Here is a 19,622-nt window from a genome sequence, read left to right on the forward strand (position 1 = left end):
CATCAAATCCATATCTCTCCAATTTAGAGAGGAGGATGTTATGGGGGACCATGTCAAATTGCGAATTATAGGTACATCCTGCCTGACCATGTATCACAAACAACTTTATGCTGCTTCTATGTCCCCTGAATAGCTTGAAAGCTGGGATGTTGTTAAACAGTGCCATAACTTTGGAGTCTAGATTTATAGTACCCTTGGATAAGTGCCATTATCTTCAAATTAATTTTCAGTCAAAGAGGGTACTATATTAATTTGCAGTGATCCAAATGGATGGTGCAATTAAAATGCTTGTGATAAATAAATAAATAAATAAACAAGTTAAAAATTACCCCACAACTAATCTTTTTGCCTGAAGAATAAATCCAAGAAACCTCTGTCCTCACGTCCATGGAGAAACTTACTGCATATGTTTTCCTAATTCATTTGCCAGGAATTTAGTTTTTGTGCACACTTTTTATCTCAGGTTACAGACCTGAGAGGTAGGGGCTCTCTTTCTTGGAATAGGACTACTTGAGGAATCCTTCAGGTTTACAATCAGCTCAAATTCACGTTGCTTGTTGCCCTTTTCACCTGCTAAAGTGTATGTTCTTTTCTAATTAATTAAGAAAGAAATCAGAATAGTCTGCTTTCAAAGATACAAAAGTTAGTTTGCCAAACTAGTTTAAACTCTTGTACTTCATGTAATTATTTGACTTAACAGGTTAAACTCCACACTAAACTGACTCAGTATGTAGCTTTTGTCTCCACCTACTGACCCATGTATTTCTTATCTAGCTGTACATCAGCAGACATACCTGATGAAGTATCTAGTTAATACTTGTAATTCATTATGACTGAAACTAGAGATGATGGCCTCTGGGGGAAAATGGTTACAATATTATGAGGTATTATATTCCAAAAACCCATCATTTAAAGATGCTGGCTTCACCATTTAGCAAGGCAGTGAATTCAGACTGTTCAGACAGATGGCCAATGGCAACAGCAGATATATATTGGTATTTGAAAGGCTTTGTCACCTCTGGAAACATGAGGCAGCCTGAAAAAAATGTGAATTCCAAGTAATAAATTCAAACATAAAGAAATGTATTAGGAATGTCAAGAAAGGGAATTAAAAAAATGCCAGACACCACAGTTGAATGATTCACAAATATTATTTTCTTTGCCGTACTTTTGACTGATACTAGCTGATTATTCCCAGTAAGCATGACAGATACAATATCTGAGTGGTATGAGATGCAGCATACTTCATGCTAGCATTTGAAAAGATAAAAAACCCCAACCAAACCAATAGCAGAGCTTATGATAGAGTGAAAATGCATTGAAACAGAAATGCCAGTTTATACACACTTGCAAACAAGTAGTTATGTTCACAGGCACACTGAAGAACAAAACTCACCAAGAAATCATGGAAATCAAGCACAATGCATAAGTCCGCAAACTGTGTACACTCTTAGTGCTCTTCTGGGCAAGGCATGTTTCAGTCTGATTACACCTAGCTTAACTGTCATTACCCATGAGCTTGCATGTGCTAATTTTTTAAAAGTTGACTAGCAGTTTGGTTCCATCAGCCTTCATTTTTACTACCCTCTATTTCTGGAGACATTTTAACTCCTTATTATGTTCATACAAAAATACAGTATTTTTGACAAATACGGACATCCAGATGTGCTGACTACAAGAAGGTACCATTTAGAAATATTCAAACTTCACTTCATTTAAAAAAAGCCTCGAAATTCTGCAGTAATCCTGGAGAAGGCTAGAAACATAAAGAAATGTCAGTGCTTGTAGATTGACAGATGCTTCAGGTTATGGCAGAACTGACTCTGTGGGCTTTATACCGCCATATGTGTATGACATGTACATACCTTATGTTATTTTTTTTCCTTTTGTAGTAACTCCGTTACTATCTGTGTACCACTGGCTTCAGGATGCTTCATAGATCTGCTTGAACATATTCACACATAAACAAAAATGTGATTAGGGTGCCTACGTGTTTTTCTGTTTATAAAAGCAGTATTTCTTTTAAGTGTTTAGAAAAAGAAGCAGCAAATGAGAACACTCACCCTTCCTTTATGCTCATTCATTTTTTGAACAAAGACAGGACAATCTTTTCATGGAATCTACCAAGCAAGCATCTTGTTCTAATTATGATCATCCATGGATGGTTTAAAAAAGAGTAAATGAACAGAACTACTTACCTCAGCTTCCAGAAATCTACAGCTTGGGGAATTTTGTGAGCTAGAAGTTGTGTGTTTGAACTTGCTAGCCCTTCATCAGTATTTCTTCCACTAATTTGTCCATGTCAGATCATATGTCATTAGTATTTTCCATGCTGTGATGTGCACGTTTAGAGTGTAGCAATGGAGGTTACTTTCATTCTCATTGTTTTTTTTAGTTTACTTTTAGTATTTATATCATAATTACAGTTATAATTCCTGGTTTAGTGCACAATTATGAGCTACTGTACTTTTTATTTTGAAGTAAAAGGGGAGCAAAAAGAACTCTTAGCATCTGGTAACCACACCTTGATTCATTCTAGCCCCCAGAGTCTTGGTATGGTGCATTAATTTTTCAGTTTGTAATTTGCCAGCTGCATTTAATGGAACCAATTTTCATTACATCTGTTCTATGGTTCAAAGAGCTCTTTTAGTTGCCAAAGGGGGCCAGCTTCGCGCAGATTCAGAGAGGGTGCTAATACACTGTATCTTGAAGTATTAGATAACTAGAAATGGTTTTATAGCAAACAGATTATTTTTCACAGAAGCAAATTCTGTATTCATGACTTGCCACTATTAGAATTCAAATTTAAACTGCTTAAGTCTCTTCCTCAGGAACCATATATTGATTTTCATGTAATTTTCTTCATAATACTCTCTGATTACTTATCTTTTCAATCAATTATCTATTTCTGTTTATTGGTGGAAGAAGATGTAATTGTACTTGAGTAAATGCCGTTTTAAACTAAGAATGGTTTAGAAAAGTTTTCTAATGAAATACTAAAACATATAAGGAGTAACTCTCTGTAATTATAAGCACTGAGACAAGTCTTTTATTTCTAAACCCAAATGAACTTGCATTACGAGGACAACTGCACAGGTTGTGCATAATTTTAATCTTCATAAAATGTGTAGCAGTTTTATGGTATTAAATTCAAGATTCCAGTTGACAGCAACTTTTCAATGAAAAGATTTTTCCTCATGGGCTGAAGAAAATTTGAAATGTTCTACTACACTTTGAAGTTCCAAAGCATCAGCCATATGAGAATTATAAAGCATTAATACTGAAGAGTTTCCACCTGACAGTCATGAAATAGCATACCTGTGTGAAAAGTGACTCAGTTTTACTTCCTCAGGCAATACTTTCCTTTTTTTCTGCTGCTTCAGAAATATCATGCATCATGTCGTAGTGAGAAGATGGCCTTGGAATAACTGGATCCTTTTGAAATCACTGAAGTCTAGAGTATCACTATATTTATCTAAGACATTTCAATGACATTTATAAAAGTTGTTTATACTAGGAGTTTTATTCTATTTTGATAAGCCATGGGAAAATTGCTCCAAAAAAAGCTATCAAGAGCTTATTTTCCCTATGTAGTTTTAAATAATTGTTCTATATGAGGCTAAAAACATAATAGAAGGAGTGAATGTACTAGCAAGAATTCATATGCAATTTAAGAACATTACACACAAAGTAATATATGCACACTGCTCCCTTTTGCACTAGTTCTCTTGCTTCTTTGATATCACTGGGATTATCTCCTGGTGATTTCAGTCATAAACAGGGCCTAAAATAACAGATTTTCATTTGAGGAAAAAAAATATTTTCTGGTCTGTGCAGTATTTATTTATTTTTTTTCTGAAAGACAAAAGGACACAATTTGCTGTGCCTTTTTTATTTTCGTAACACACCTGTTCTTCAAAAAATGGTATTTAAAATTCCTGGTTTTTCTGTCTATTGCAATACATTGTATATACTTTTCTTTGGAAGAGAAGATTATAAGAAAAATCTTGCAATTTTATTTGTATCAGTTTCATTCAGATCCCTGTCTCAAATAAAGCAGGAAACGTGTTCATGACTGTACAGTGATGGAATGAGTACTAACATAGGAAGTTATGTTTAGGTTGTTTCAGCAATAAGCCGAAAACAACAAGCAACCTCTCTCCTAGTTCAAGCAAGATCAATCACAATTTTGCCAGGTGTCTTCTCTTTAGGGTTTACAGTTGGTCATTTTGTAAGGTGTGCTTTTTAGCCATTGGATACTAAACAGACAGTTTCATTTTTCCAGGAAAGAGAGAGGGGAAAACCCCAACACAGTTCTCCAAGAATTATAATCTTTTGTCTATTCTCTTTAAGTGGAAGCATAAGAAAAGGAATCTTAGCTTTTATTATGCACTCTGGCAAACTGCAGGACAGTGATGTTTTCTCCTTTCCCTGTCTCCTTTCCCTGTTTATTTTATATACTAAGTTAATGATCACATTTGCACTTTCTGAAAATAAAAACAAATCTTTGCATTAGTTTGTGGTATTTTTGTCACTGAAACTGACTGAATGGGGGTTTGAATATGAAATACCCATTATGAGGTAACATTACAAAAATGTGTGGAAGAGTCTGAGGAGAGGGATGATGAAGGACACTTATTTCAGGTCCTCATTTCAACTGCAAGATTCCGTGTGGCAGAATTTATACACCAAGAAGTGCAGAGGAAGAGTAAGAGCAGCCTCAGAAGGGAAACGAAGGCTTCTCAAGTGTTTTTGTGTTGCATTAATTGGTATGGAGCAATGCTTCATACTCACTTTAAGTTAAAAATTCACAATAAAAGAAGCAGATGGAGGTGTCTGTTACCCTCTACAACTGGAGACTAACAAAATAGGAAGATTATAAAACATGGTGATGTTAAAGGAAGATTACTAGGTTTTATTGAACCATTTGAGCTTTCCTGTACGCAAATGCAATATGATTCCTTTCCACTTTTTTGTACCTCCTATTTTCACTTAGTTATTGGTTTGTTATACTTAGATGTATCTGGTATTAGTTGTTTATATACAATAAGCATCAAAATATTTCCCTTGCAAAACCACAAAAATAGCTGCATATATAAAACTATGAAACACAGGAAAGGGTAAAACTATTTGTGGTCATTTGTAAATGTCTATTTTTTTTCTTTTCTGCTGTTGAACAAAGCCAGAGTACTTGGTACTGTCAAAATTCTGGCACCTCACCTTTTCTTGAGATCTGGCTTTACTACCGAAAAGGTCAACATTTAAAGCTCTTGCCAGTCTTCCAGTGGTTTTCTTTAATTTCATGTCTCAGTATTGCTTTTGCTTCAGCCATTTGGAAGATCTCAACTCAGCTTTTTCCTAGAATCCATAACAGCTGATAAGAAAAAATGAGGTTTTAGCCAGAACGCAATAGATGATAGAAACTGCAGTGGGACAGCCTGTATCATCCTAACTTTGAATAGATGCATGACTAGTAAAATTAAAGGAGAGGAGCAAGAATTAAGTGCTCTTCAGTGTATTAAAATTGGCAGATTCTAGTCCATAGATCCAGCTTCACCTAATGTCACATTCTGGGAAAATAATATTTTAAGGATTGAAAATCTCTAAGAATATTTCATCAAATCAAAATTCAACCTAAAACATTTTTTGAATAACTTTAGGTAATAGGATTCAAATACTATTCATCTGTTTGCCTCCACTTTATGTAAGTTGGGATGACATTTGATGCACGACAGACTACATATTAAGTTTAACATTAAATTTCCTGATATATAAAATTTTTAGGAGTCTTGCTGAGAAAACATGAAAGGAATAGAAAGGCATGGATATTTGCTCTAAATTGGACTACTTACTGCTGGGAAAACTTAGGTGTTGCAGATGAATAAATAAACTGAGACTAACGACCAGAAGTTCTGCTCAGAGGCTAGTGTGTAGAGTACATGAACTCTCCTTGCTTTCGTTTACTACCTCTGCTGAGTTTGTCTGTAGTAATATTCCTTGTTAATTTACAAGGGAGAGAAAGTAGCATCATCCAGAGAGGACTTCTCTAGTCCTGAAGAGAGCACATTTTGTAGATTTGTGACATTATGCCTCCCTAAGCGCTTTGTCACTTTTCTGAAGCACTTAACTTCTAAATATACAAATTATTCCAAAATGCAATGTTTCTTTCTTTATAGCAGGGACTTACCCCTGTGCTAAGTATGGCTTAGTCCACATACTGACCTTCCATGGCCTACTTTTTGGATTATAATTGAACTCTTGTGACTTGGGAACAAGGGGTTTCTGTCAAAATTGATATGCTGAGTGTTGAAAGAAATAAGCAAAAATAACTTACATGGTTATCTGATGCTGCTAATCAATCAAAAACTTGCAACAGCTTCTTACTGATGTATACAGTAAATTTAATATCTGTTTATCATCAACTGGATATCATCAACCTGTAGATAGCTTTGATAGCGGGCCAGAAGTAGGGAAAAACAGATTTGAGATTTAACTTTGAGGCTCTAAATTAAATGTCAGGAGTATCACATCTTGATTAGTACACTAGGCTGTCTGTAAATGACGTGAAGGAGGAGTGTGGGGGTGGACATGTGAAAGCGTTGTTTATCCCCTTTGTGACACACTTCAAGAGTGATCATCAGATTTTTTTCATATTCTCTGTGGCAACCAGTCCATTGGTTTCAGATCTCTAAAGACCGACCTATATTCTGCAGTTAGTCAGGATACGTCACAAATTAAGTACTGAGGTCTCTAAGAAAGTGTATAAATAAACACACATCGGAGGTCTGCACAGAATTTGGGTACTTTTGTGTGTACACGTCTCTGAGGACATTTTAACTACTCTAGTTCTGTATTGACATGCACAAATTTAAACCCTCATTCTGCTTGAGGTGCCTAAGCTGCTTTACTTTGCCCAATCTTAATATATTGTCATTACAGAGATTAAAAAAATGCTCAAAAGAGCATGTTGTATGGTAAAAAAGATAGCACCTACACTGTACATTGTATAAAAATAGACAGTCAGATCTGGTGTAAGCTAGTAGCGGGATCCAACCAGCATTTTGACTCAAATTCTTTTGGATGTGTGTTAGTGATAAAAAATGTACATGTTAAATGACCCATATAACTGTCAATTATGATTGTGACAGATGTGTACTTACTCACAGAAGTTTCTTTTCAGACCTTCCCTCAGCACTGGTCTTTATTTTCTTCTAAGAAACTGTGATCAATGTCAGCTTGGAATCATACAGGAATTTAACTCGTGTAGTGTGTGTACCTTTTACTGGGAAGAAACCAAACAGTCTCCTAGCAAAGAGTAATCTGTTTGTGAACACAGGGCTGGGCAACAGGAGCTTCATGAGCTTCTGATTTTTTAGGTAGAAACCCAGTGTTTAATAACTAATCTGTGTGTATTTTAGCCTACTGTGTGTTCAGATCATCCTTTTTTACAAGTGTATTTCTGTAACAGAACTATGACAGTATGCCCAGTGATTCTGATTTTGATCTTCTGCAGCTCCATGGGGAAGACTGTCTTACATACATCAGCAAAGTTGAACTCTTTCTAAGTTTATTTTTCTGAAAATTTTCTTGTGAAAGAAATTGAGTTGGTTTTTCATAACCTGTATTATATAAACCAACATCACTTAATATTTTCATTTTTTCAAGGTTAATCTTAAAAACATTTAATTATTCCAGCAATTTCCAGAGCATTAGAAGCATATCCACTATTCCTAAACTGGTTTTACTCTTTTCCCAGCAGTGCTTACCTTTATCTACCATTTACTCTTCTGATACTTCATGTAACTGCTAAACATTTGGATACTGCTGGTACTGAATCTTTACAGCACAATAGGCTGAATTTATTTGGTCTGCTATTTTTAATACATTTAAATTGTCTAAATAGTCTTTAATTTACTGTCTTTCCCACATTTGCTACCACTGTTAGAATTATTTTCCATTACAGTGTTCAGTCCATAGTGAAATAAAAGCTCTCTTTCGCAAAACTTTCTTCTGTTCAGTGAGTGACTTTCTTTATTTCTTCCTAGCTTTCACTGTCGTCCCATTGCTCTTTAAGTGCCTGAATGCAGCCTGGTCCCCTTTCATATCTTTTAGAATACATCCTTTTGTACCTGAATCAATACAATAGTTGGCCTTCCTTAAAGAATGTGGTCTTATGTAAATACTTCTTGTTTATCTGTGTTTCTTTCCTAGCTTTAATGTCTTTGACATTTCAAGCTGGTAGGCTAGCACAGGGTAAGCCAGAGAAGTGAGACCACAGGATAAGGTCCTTAAAATGAGATTTTGCCTGATTTGTGACTGGGAAGTACATCACCAGTGCTACCATATCTGATTTCTTTTCTTGTTTCCTTTGTGCATATGGAATAAAAAATATTTTTAAGCCATATCCAAGATACCTGACAAAATTATAACCACGAATTTCTGTTCTGTTAACTTTTTCATTTAAAAAAATTAAATTTTTCATTAACATATTTAAATGGCAATTAAAGAAGTAATCTTTCGATATCTTTATTTATTATTAGTAGATTAGCATGTAAACAACTACAATAATTGTGACCAAATATGTAACAAATTTATTTCTGCATAATAATACCCTGAGCATCCCATGGACTTCAGAGAGTTAAAATTGTGTGACAACCTAGAATCTGGCCAATTAAAAATGAACTAGATTACTGTTAATATAGTTGAATAATGTTGCATGTAAGGAATGCTGAAATAAAAAAAAATGAGTCATTATATTGTGTTTAAAAAAATTAAATTCCTTACTACTTCGATGGTGGTGTATGTAATGGTGTTGCTCTGCAATATTTTAGTTCAGTTAAATGTCTCATTAAGACAAATCAACTTGCTGATTTATCATTGCTTTACGGAGTAAATTTTAATGAGTGAAATTTCACTAATGAGTAAAATTCATTTTCCAAAGAATAATTTTTCTTTTATGGAGCCTGAGTGCATTTGTAATAGGCATGTTTAGGTTTAAAATGATTATTGCTTCTTCATTGCTACTATTTAGTGCATATAAGAAAAATATTTTCATGGAATTTAAAAGAATTATATTTTATTTTAAATATGCTAATTATGTTATATATTTGAAGTGCTTTTATAAGGTCAGACGGCTATCTTCCAGAAATATGTAGTTTTTTTCTGTACTGTATATTTTAGTGAAATAATCTACATTTATATATTTACATCAACAGAAAATTGCAGTTATTTGGACTTGACAAGATACTAAAACAAATGTAAACATCAAGACTTTTTCTATACTGACCCAAGGCATTTGGATATGTAGTTTGAGGTTTAGTCTTAACATGAGCTTTCACCCCTTTTTTTTTCTACAAACAGAAATATATACATATCTTTCATTTGATGGAATTATACCCCTGCCATTGGAGCAATGTATTCTGCAATAGAAAACAAGGAGTTGTGCAAAGGAAAGTTTTGTGAAACATTTAGAAAAGAGGAATATCCAATTCTGCAGCCTAAGTCAGTTAATTTCCCACTTTTATGTTTTCATTTGTAAGGGGGACTGGTTTTAAGATTCATACAGAAAAGAAACATGGTGAAGAGCTGTTGTAAAGATTCACATCTGTGTTACTACTGAGTTTTTTAAGTATAGGTAGGGCATGCAGCATTATAGTAAGTTGCCTCCAGTTTCTTTTGTTTCATTTCCTTGTAATTTATGACAATTGTATATTGTTCAGGCAGCAACTGTCTATTCCAACCAGTTTATCGTGGAACAGGTAATAAGTGCTTGAGAAAGAGAAAATGGTCTGTTGGCTGGATGTTTATTCTCTGGATGAGGTAGATATCCAAATTGCAAATAATAATATAATTTAGAAGGTATATCACTTTATCATTAGATTAAATGTGTGAAAAAGTATTTATAAGTTAGCCTTGACTTTTTACATTTGCAGTTGTGAGTACTTTGACATTAATGTGTTAATCCTAGTTAAATCTTGCATTTGGTTTCTATTTTACTGATGTAATGTATTATACTGACATCATAACACCCTAGGGTATTGGACAATACATACTATATACAAAGGTGAAAAAACGAGGTGCTTCTATGCAGGAAAATAAAAGGAGGTAATAAGAGAATTGAAACATACAATGCTAATTCTAGTCTGGTTTTCCCCAACATATTTTAATTATGTACCCATCTACTAATTTTACTCACACTATAAAGATACATATGAAATAGATACAAATAGTGGGGTGCAATAATAGGAACAAGAAGAAAAAGAGAAGCAGGAGCAACATCAGGGATGCACACCTTATGTTGAGAGCTACAGGCAGAAGAAAAATATTACATGATATGACAAGGCATCACCAAAAAAAGTGGGAGAGCAAGTGGCATGGGAAAGAGGGTGAGGGGAATACTGCTCTGTAACACCTACTTAGTCTCTGCCTGTCATCATCCATTTTATGAGACTGATGAGGCAGAAGAATCTGTACTAAAGCACAAGTTCCTCTTGCAGCAGCACAGTAACAAGATTAGGAGCTAATAGGAAAAGTGTTCAGGAAAGTAGTCTTGAAAATGTCCGAAAGAGAGTCTGTAAATTTTAAGCTCTCAATCAGTAATATTTAGAATTTCTAAAAATAGGTTTGACTCGATGTGATTTCTGCTAGCTGAAAGTTGCTCTTAGCTGTTTAATGCTGGTGAAGTCCGTTGCTGTTGAGGACTCACAGGTTTTTTGATCTCCTGCTTTAAATCCTTCAGCTCATATGCCTGCAAGATGTATACTGTAAGGAGTTTCTGATTTTATTTGGGTGAATCTGCTCAGTTGCCATGCTAGGTGATAGGTCAACTGCCTGTCAATTTCAGTGCCAGCATCTTATTGATAAAAAAATTAATCTTTAAGTGTTTGGTCCTTAAAGCACAACATAAACATGTAGCTCTTTCTCAGTTTTACAAATCCAGTATAAAATTCTCCACAATGCCATTTTTCATTATTTTCTCAAAAGATGCTGCACTTTTTTTCCCTTCAGCATTATATCGAACACCGTTTAAAACTCATTCCTATTCTCAAAGGTATCTTTCAATTAAAGCCTGGAGAAAACATAAACAAAACTTTAAAAATTGATTAATTCAATTCGGGCATTTTGGATGAAAAATGACATTTGGGGTTTTTTTTCTCTCTCTTCAGAAATAGATTTTCCTGTTTCAATAGTGTATAGCTAGGAGTTACTTAAGATGAACACATTTAGACTGTCTAATTTACAAAATCTGGGACAAAACACTGGGATTTTGTAAAAATCATAAGATCCTAGAAGAAAGAGAGGCATTTTGAAAGACATATGATAACAATACCTGTATTGAATTTCCTAGGCATTAAGAGAATAATGGCTACTCACATTTCCCAAATGGAGCCGTTGAATGTTTAGAGAAATCTTTTTTAAGAAAATGACCAGACATGAAAAGTCCTTCTCTTGTAAGTATAGGCACTTAATTGGCTGCTCTGATCATTAAAATAAATTAGACTACATTCTCCTCAACTCCCTATGGAACTTTTATCTCAAGAGACAATTGTAACACAATTCACTGTTGCAGTGCAAAACAGAAACCCATGTTTTCTATACAGTGGCTGTGCCAAAGTATAAGCATGTGTTTTTTTCCCTTGTCTTTGTTCTGTCTTCCCTTAAACCAGATTAATTAAGCTGTTTCCACTTCTTTCTCTCTCTGTCTCCTTCTCTACAAGACAGAGTTCAAAGTCTGCTTCAATCTTGTAATTTCATTTTTGAAGTTTCAACAAAATATGATTTATTTAAAAAGTCTAACCTTTTCATAAGGTGTAAGAGCTGTAGTTGGGGGTTGCAATTCTAGTAAGCACCTCTTCCCAAGTACTTCACTTTTTTGTCACTGTTTAACTAATTTTGCATTCCACATGTTAATGTTATATTTCTCCTGCTCAAAGTCTGTTGTAATGCAGTGTCGCTCGTGTTCTCATCACAGAAAGCATGATCAAACAATTATTGATATGACCTTTATATTACTATGAGGTTTTTTGCCTTTTTTTACTTATTATCAAAGATTCAGAATCCACACAGTTTCTTACAAATTACTTTGTGTAAGGTGATCTTGAAAACTTTCTATTTGCTTTATAGATGCTTTATAAATCTTAGAAGAATAGGGCCTAAAGATATGTCAAGAGATTTTTTAATCTTCTGCCAAAGGCAGAATCTGCTGTGTTTATGTCATTTCTGTCAGTTTCCTAACCTACCTTTAAAGACCTCTAACCTCTTCAGGTAAATTATAATACTTTGAAGCCTTGCTGTAATTACAGTTTGAAAAATTTCTCCTAATGTCGAACTTGAGTCTTGTTGCTGTTTGTATTCAATAAAGCTTACCCTGTCCAACAGGAACACAAAGAAACTTCTTTGCCCTTTGGTTATGTATTGACCCTGAATTTTGGTCTGCGGCTTTGGTTTTGTTTTTTTAAGTCCATGCTTTCTCTCTGAGTTGTAACTTTCTCTAGCTGGGTTCCTAAAACTGGACCCAGTAAGTATTGAGTGTGTTACCAGTGCCAGACAGAATGGAAGACTGATTTCATGCGTCTTCCAAGCCACCTTTCTGTTGTTGCTCCCGATCTGATTGCCTTTTTCATAGCAGTAAAACACTTGTTGTCTCATGTTGAGTGTGTGATCCCAGATTCCCTTCTATAGAACTGTCATAAAGATAATCCCTGTCATGGAGTTGGTTGCTCTTGCCTAAGTGTAATTCAATCAAAGGATTTGATCTACTTCTTGATCTCATCAGCTCTAAACTCAGATGCAGAAATAACTTTAATCATGAAATGACACATGCTCAACTTAATCTTTCACCTTAGGAATTCTGCAAAAGTCTAAACATATCAAATTACCAACCATTGTGATTTCTGTAATTTTACAGATTGCTTTGGAAACTCTGTAACACTTGCAAATAATTTCTGTTGATTTTCAGAGATTAAAAGTTTCATTCAGAGTTGTGTATGTATATGTATATCCTTATATATATACACACACTATTATTGTTTGTTAGATCTTTATCCCACAGAATCCACTTTAAAAGGAAACAGAAAAAATGATACTATCACCATGTTGTCAGATTTCTTAAAGGACTCTGAATATCCAGCATCAGCTTAATCTTTTCATTGCAGCTCTGCTTGTTTCTTTGAAAATTTGTTAATTTACTCTTTGAAATGCAGCTAGTAACTTCTGCACATTTCATAAAAAGATAAAATTTCTTTGTATTGCTATAAATTAATTACAAGAAGAATTAGACATGTAACGTGCAAAAACAAAAAAACCACACAGATCTATATGATTATGTAGAAACAGTAATCACAGGAACAGAGAAACGTGGCTTTTCAATGGTAAAGTTATATTTTACTTTTGATCAAAGTGTCTTTTAAGAGCTGTCATATGCTGGGGAGGTGAATGAATAGATATAAGGTATTTCTTCTCTTTCCCTGTCTTCATGAATTTCAGTTCCCTACAAAGATCTCAGTTAGAGGATTTTTTTTTCATTTTCATTAGGAAAGAGAAAGAATGACATGTCCTGGATGCTTTAAGGGTATTACATTGTATTTTAGTACTCTTTGACCTTTTAAATAATGGTGCCATATGTTTGCTTATGAGGATCTAAAGTTGTAATTCAAGACAAGTTGTTACATTCATGGCTATGATCTGTTCTCTATTTAAAGTAATTCCTTGCTTTTCCCAAATGCGAGCTCTTCCAGTCCAGCATAAACCAGTCAGGCAATAAAAATAAGGTTACTTTTAGAAAAAAATAAGCTAAGGAGCTTATGTTCATATGAACAACTGTTAAAGTACTTCAGGCTGTATTCAACCACACAAAGGTGTCACTGATTCTAAACCATTTACTTTGGCCCTATCAACATTAGATTCCAGATTCAGAATATGACTTTTGGGGGTGGATCTTGCACGTATCTCTTTAAATTCCACAGATGTTATCCTGCAGACTTGCTTAGTAGCCTGCAAATAATAAAATATTGTTATTCCAATAATGTATTTCTTTGAAAACCTAATTTTGTTTAAATATAATTAAGTCTTTATTACAGAAGTTAATTAAATAGGTACTTGCCAGAACTTAAGAAGGGTGCATGTGATGAAGGTGCCTGGCAGTTTCTTTCATTCACTGAAGAGAGGAGGGATCATTCTCTCTTTTCCTCCTGCTCTACCTCACTTTTTCTTTCTTTCCTAGCTTCCAGACTGCAACTTGCATTAGCTCTAGTGTTTCTATAATCCTTCTCTAAGACACTGAACAGTTTAAAAAGGCAGAATATTATCCAGGTTGAGTTTTACTAGTGTTTTAGTGAGTTCCATTTGCTTTCAGAGGGGTGGTAACATGGTAATGCGTAGGGTGGAATAGAGGAACAAGATGTCTGATTAAATGACTGTGAGTTGTTCAGTTGGTTCCATGGCTCATTTGAAGCCATAGTCCTGCTAAGCTCCATTAAAAAAAACTACTTGTCCCTACAAATTTTGTTTTCCTTATCTCCATAAATGATTTCATGTTCAAAATTATGATTGGCAAAAAGGCAACTGTTATCTAACTTGTAAATCACTTGTCACTAATACATGAGGTTCAACACAAAAACCAAATGAGACTAACCCTATAGCTTGTGCACTCTTGGTAAGGGAGAGAGAAATATACAATTACAGAACATGTTCTGAATTAACATGATGAGACAAGGCTCAACCTGATTGCTTCACTCAGTACAAGTGGATGTGCATTCAAATTTTCTTAGCCTCGGTCAGAAAATGTCAGAGGACAAGGGCCAACAGCAAGTTAATATCAAGTTTCTTGTGAAACTGAAGAAATCTGCAACTGAAACTTTTCAGTTATTCACTGAGGTTTATGGTGGGGAGATCACAAAGATCAAGTCAGTGCTCAAAGGAACCTATTTTTTGTCAGTAGTAGATGTGAAAGCAGAAATGACAGAGGTCCTTAACAGCCTTTCAGAAAATGATCTGTGCAATTGCTTTGAACATTAGTAGCATCAGATGCAGCTCTGTGTCAGCTCAGAAGGAAATTATTTTGAAGGTGATCATAGATGATTTTCTTAATTTGTTAAATAAAGAGTTACAGGCACAGTCTCAGGGGTTTTTTTGTTCTGGAACTCATATACTAATCAAGATGTACTTTGTTGTTGTCACAAACAAGACAATTTAATCAAAACAGAAGAAGTCATCAGCTGCAAATAAAGATGTAGCAGTAGAAAATGCATGTCATTTCTCTTTGTGCAATACAGGTATTTTTCTGGAAATTAAAGGAGATGTGGTCCTTGAACGTGTTTGCACAAACATGCAGCATCCAATAACAGAGCGCACACAGCTCAAATTTGCATTTCACTCACAAGGTATAATTAAAATTAATGTAAAAAGAGATTATGTATTTAGTTGCTAAGCAGGAATACACTCCAATCACACTCCAAGGTGAGACTTCAGCAGTTAGACAGGTGATTTTTTTCACTTTACATGTTTTGAAAAGCTTGCATTATAGCATGGGTTTGCACATTTTGGTAAAGAAGATTTTTTTTTATTATTTTATAGGGGAGATTGGCAGGGCTCGGGTTCACATTTTCTGCCTTTTATGGAGCTTTTGTTCTTGCTCCGGTTTAGTATTTCTTCTGATACTTTTTTTTTACATTAATCTAAATTTCTACTTTTAATTGCTTCCAATGCTTTCTGATCTATGTAAAATTTTGACATCACTTTTCAAAACTTAGACATTCTTTTTAATTTATTGGCAAAGAACTGTTGATTTCTACTCTGTAAAGTCACTCTCAAGGAATTGTTACATAGTAAGCAATTGTCAAGCGATCCTACATCTGACACATGTCAAGAATAATGGTAAAGATGATAGTTCATTATCATTGTAATCATTCAACTTTCAGCAAAACAGGAGTTGTGTCTAAATAGCATTTGTAACTGATATTGGTATATAACAAATTACCATGGTGACAAACCAGTAATTTTGGCCTACCACTGAAAAACATATTTGTTTTTCTTCCCCAAACAACTCCAGCTAAAGCTCAAAACCAGCCAGACTGCCTGACTTAAATGTAACATAAGGTATTAGAGACCATCCGCTAGGTTATTTTATTAACTTATAGCAACTTTTTTTAAAGATGAAAGCTTTTTTAAGAAGAAATGCAAATATGTAATATAATAAGATATTACTATATAGGACTAATTTAAGAGGTTATTCATCAAAATATATTTCTTTCAAATGGCCATCCTCCACCCTGCAATAACAATTATCATTCTTAACCAAACATCAAAGCAATAAAGCACAGAATACACGCACTGTAGATCAAAGAGGGGGAAAAGTATCTTTCAAAATAAGCACTTGACAGAAATAATGAATATTTGAACTTGAAGACTGAATTAGAGTATTGAGCTAACTTGGAGGCTGCTGTCTTGTACTGTTAAATGAGATTGAGATCTTGTAGTTGTTTTGAATTCCTGCATTCTTAGAAGACTCTGCTAGAGTTACCATAAAAATGGTATTCTCCATCTCTAAAAATTAGCTGATATTACTCACAGATTTTCTTCTCTCATAAAAAGCAACATGAATTCATGAAGATAGGGGTGAGAAATTACTTTTGCTCTGGGAAAAATTGCAGTTTAAGAGGCAGTGAAAAAAAATCAAGAGTTCACTTAAAATAAATCGTCATCCTGAGTTTATGGCTCAGAACGGTGAAAACTTGCCAGTATACATTTCATACCTTAGTAACAGATTTATTTTGCTTTTTAAGCAGATTTTTCAGATCTGTCTAAAAAGTGCTCACAGTGGAACTTACACATATGATCAGCTATGCAAGTTAGTTGAATCAGAACAGTCCACATTTCTACAGAATTATTCTTGTTTATTGACCACTAGGAAAAAAACCCCAATAATTCTGGACTAGATAGATAGATTTATGATATTTCAATTTATGAAACCTGAAACATCATATGTTATTCACACTACAGTTGAATCTGGTGAGAGACGTCAAATGCAATGAGAAGAGTTTCTATAGGTACATAAGTAGCAAAAAGAAGACTAGAGAAAACATGAGCCTGCTGCTGACTGATAGTGATATAGAACATGGAAAAGGCTGAGATACTGAATGCCTCCTTTGCCTTAGTCTTTACTTGTAAAACCAGCCATTAGAAATCTGTGCCGGAAACCAGGGAGTAAGTGTGGAGCAAGGAAGACATACCCTTGGTGGAAGAGGATAAAGTCAGGGGGTACTTCAGCAAACTGGACATAAGTCCATAGACCCCAACAGGAGGCATCCATTAAAACTGATGGAGGTGGCTGATGTCATTGTGAGTCAGAGTTAATTTACAAGGGGAAGTCAGGCATTACCAATTTGATAACTTTCTATGATGAAGTGATGTGCTGGGTAGGTGAGGGGAGAACAGTAGATACTGTCTACTTTGACTTCAGTAAAGCTTTTAACACCGTATCCCATAATGTTTTCATAAGGAAGGTTTGAAGTGTGGACTGGATGAGCAGACATAAAAATAGCTGACTGGCTTGGCCCAGAAGGCTATGATCAGTGGCACAAAATCTAATTAGGGGTCAATAATTGGTCATGTACCTTAGGGGTAAATACTGGCTGCAATCCTTTTAAACATCTTCATTAATGATATAGATGATTGGTTAAAATTCTTTCTTTTAGTTTATTCATTATACTGTTGATCTTGATTTTGTTTGGACAGCATTGTTTTGTGCTAAATTAGCTTTCTGATTCAATGAATGCCATAAAGTTAAGAAAAATATAGTTTATTGTCTTTTGATTCATGTGTCTTCTGTCATTTTTATAGCTTGAGACTGGAAAGCAAGCATATCTGACAGACTGTTTCCAGACAAGCAAACGCAAAGAAAATCTTGACTGCTACCTAAAACATCAGAGATTATTTTTAGGCTTTCAAGATTCACATTTATTTTTAGAAGTATAAGGGGTTTTTTTTCCCCTTTCCTTTTTTCCTTTTCCCTGTCCCCTTTTCCTTTTCCCTTTTCTGTGTGCCTTTCTTATGTGCTTGTATGGTGTTTGTGCTTAAGCTCATAATGAAGTGCTTTTGATCAGCCTGAAAAAGGTCAACTAGTTGAGTCCTTAAATGCAAAACTTCTGATGAGAATAAACTTCAAGGTCTCAGAATGCACTTATCAGATCTGCTGTATGAATAAGTGTCAGGTCCCAGAGTAGATTGCATAAATCTTTTTGGTTGAGCTTGGTGAGTGCAAAGCTTAATACCCACAGGCTTGCAATCTTTTTGAAAGTGATTATAATTCAGCACCAGCTTTGCATAGTGGATAAAGGTTCCCCTTGAACACAAAGTGTGTTACATCTTTGTGTGCTAGTGATCAAAATACCCAGCGTTGTCACTCCTGCAATTCTTAAACCTCCAAAATGATGTTTAAGTGCTACGTCCAATGAGCTAAGCTGTAGTTCAATTATTGTAGTTTGAAAGCATATTTCTACCTCATATGCGAAAACCTAATTTCAGTCACAGTATTTCTGTTACATATTCCATGGTGTAGCATAACTCAGGAGATTTATTGAAAGTTTATGAATGGTATGTTTAAGTTTGCATTTTTTTTTCAAATTGCACATTGTGGTAAAAATTACTACCTGAGGAAGAAAATAAGTACTTTAATTTTCCAAACTAATGTAGGTAGTAGATGTTCATCCATGTTTGTTTAGGATAAATTTTCAGTCATACATTACAGACTTTGAAGATTTAGTTGATGTTGATAACAAACATTGCATTGCTTTACAATTTGTTTCAACCCTTCATTTAAGTAACAGTCCCAAGCTTGTCAGTTTGAGAATTCTACAAAGAAATTCCATTGTAATTTTTCTAATTACCTATGGATGGTGTGGTTTTTAATATCTTCTCCACTGTCTCACTAGCAAAATACTAAAGATACCAGCGCTTGCTATCATAACAGTCAATTCAAAAGGATTCCTTTTGGTACAGTACTGTACATTATGAACCCCATTAAAAATATATTTTCTTTGTTAAACTGAGTTTGAGTGCAATCTCAAATTTTATAAGATATGCTACTGAAAATTTCCTCATATTTTTAAAAGAGTACATCATAAATCATAAATTTAAATATAGTTAAAAATAAATTCACATTTAGTAATTCTTTATCCTTGTTTTTTCTTTTTATTACAAAGTTAAAAACTAATTTGCAAATCCCAGTGATTCAGATGAAGGCTCATCATGGTGAAAATTCATGAGATTTATCTGATTTTTAAACCTTATAGTTCTGTTTTTAAATTAAAAGGCTTCTGTAATGAAGACACTGATAGCATAATATACAAAATTCTTCTTTTATTAGTGGCCAGCTGATAAGATAGACAGTCCAAAGAAAATTGTATTTCAGTGAGATTCAGTCTTTTGTCAGACATCTTGCAGTCAGCTTCCAAACCTTGATCAAAACTAACTTAATTGTAGTTTAAATAATTGTCTATAAAGTCAAATGAAGAGCAAAATTTACTAGTGATATGCAGATTTAAACTAGTTTATCAGAGTTAGCAACTGGACTCCCATTTCCACTAAAACAAACAAAAAATGTTCATAATGGTTGTAATCTATAG

Source organism: Phaenicophaeus curvirostris, chromosome 4 (assembly GCF_032191515.1).
Source record: "Phaenicophaeus curvirostris isolate KB17595 chromosome 4, BPBGC_Pcur_1.0, whole genome shotgun sequence".
Lineage (NCBI taxonomy): Eukaryota > Metazoa > Chordata > Aves > Cuculiformes > Cuculidae > Phaenicophaeus > Phaenicophaeus curvirostris.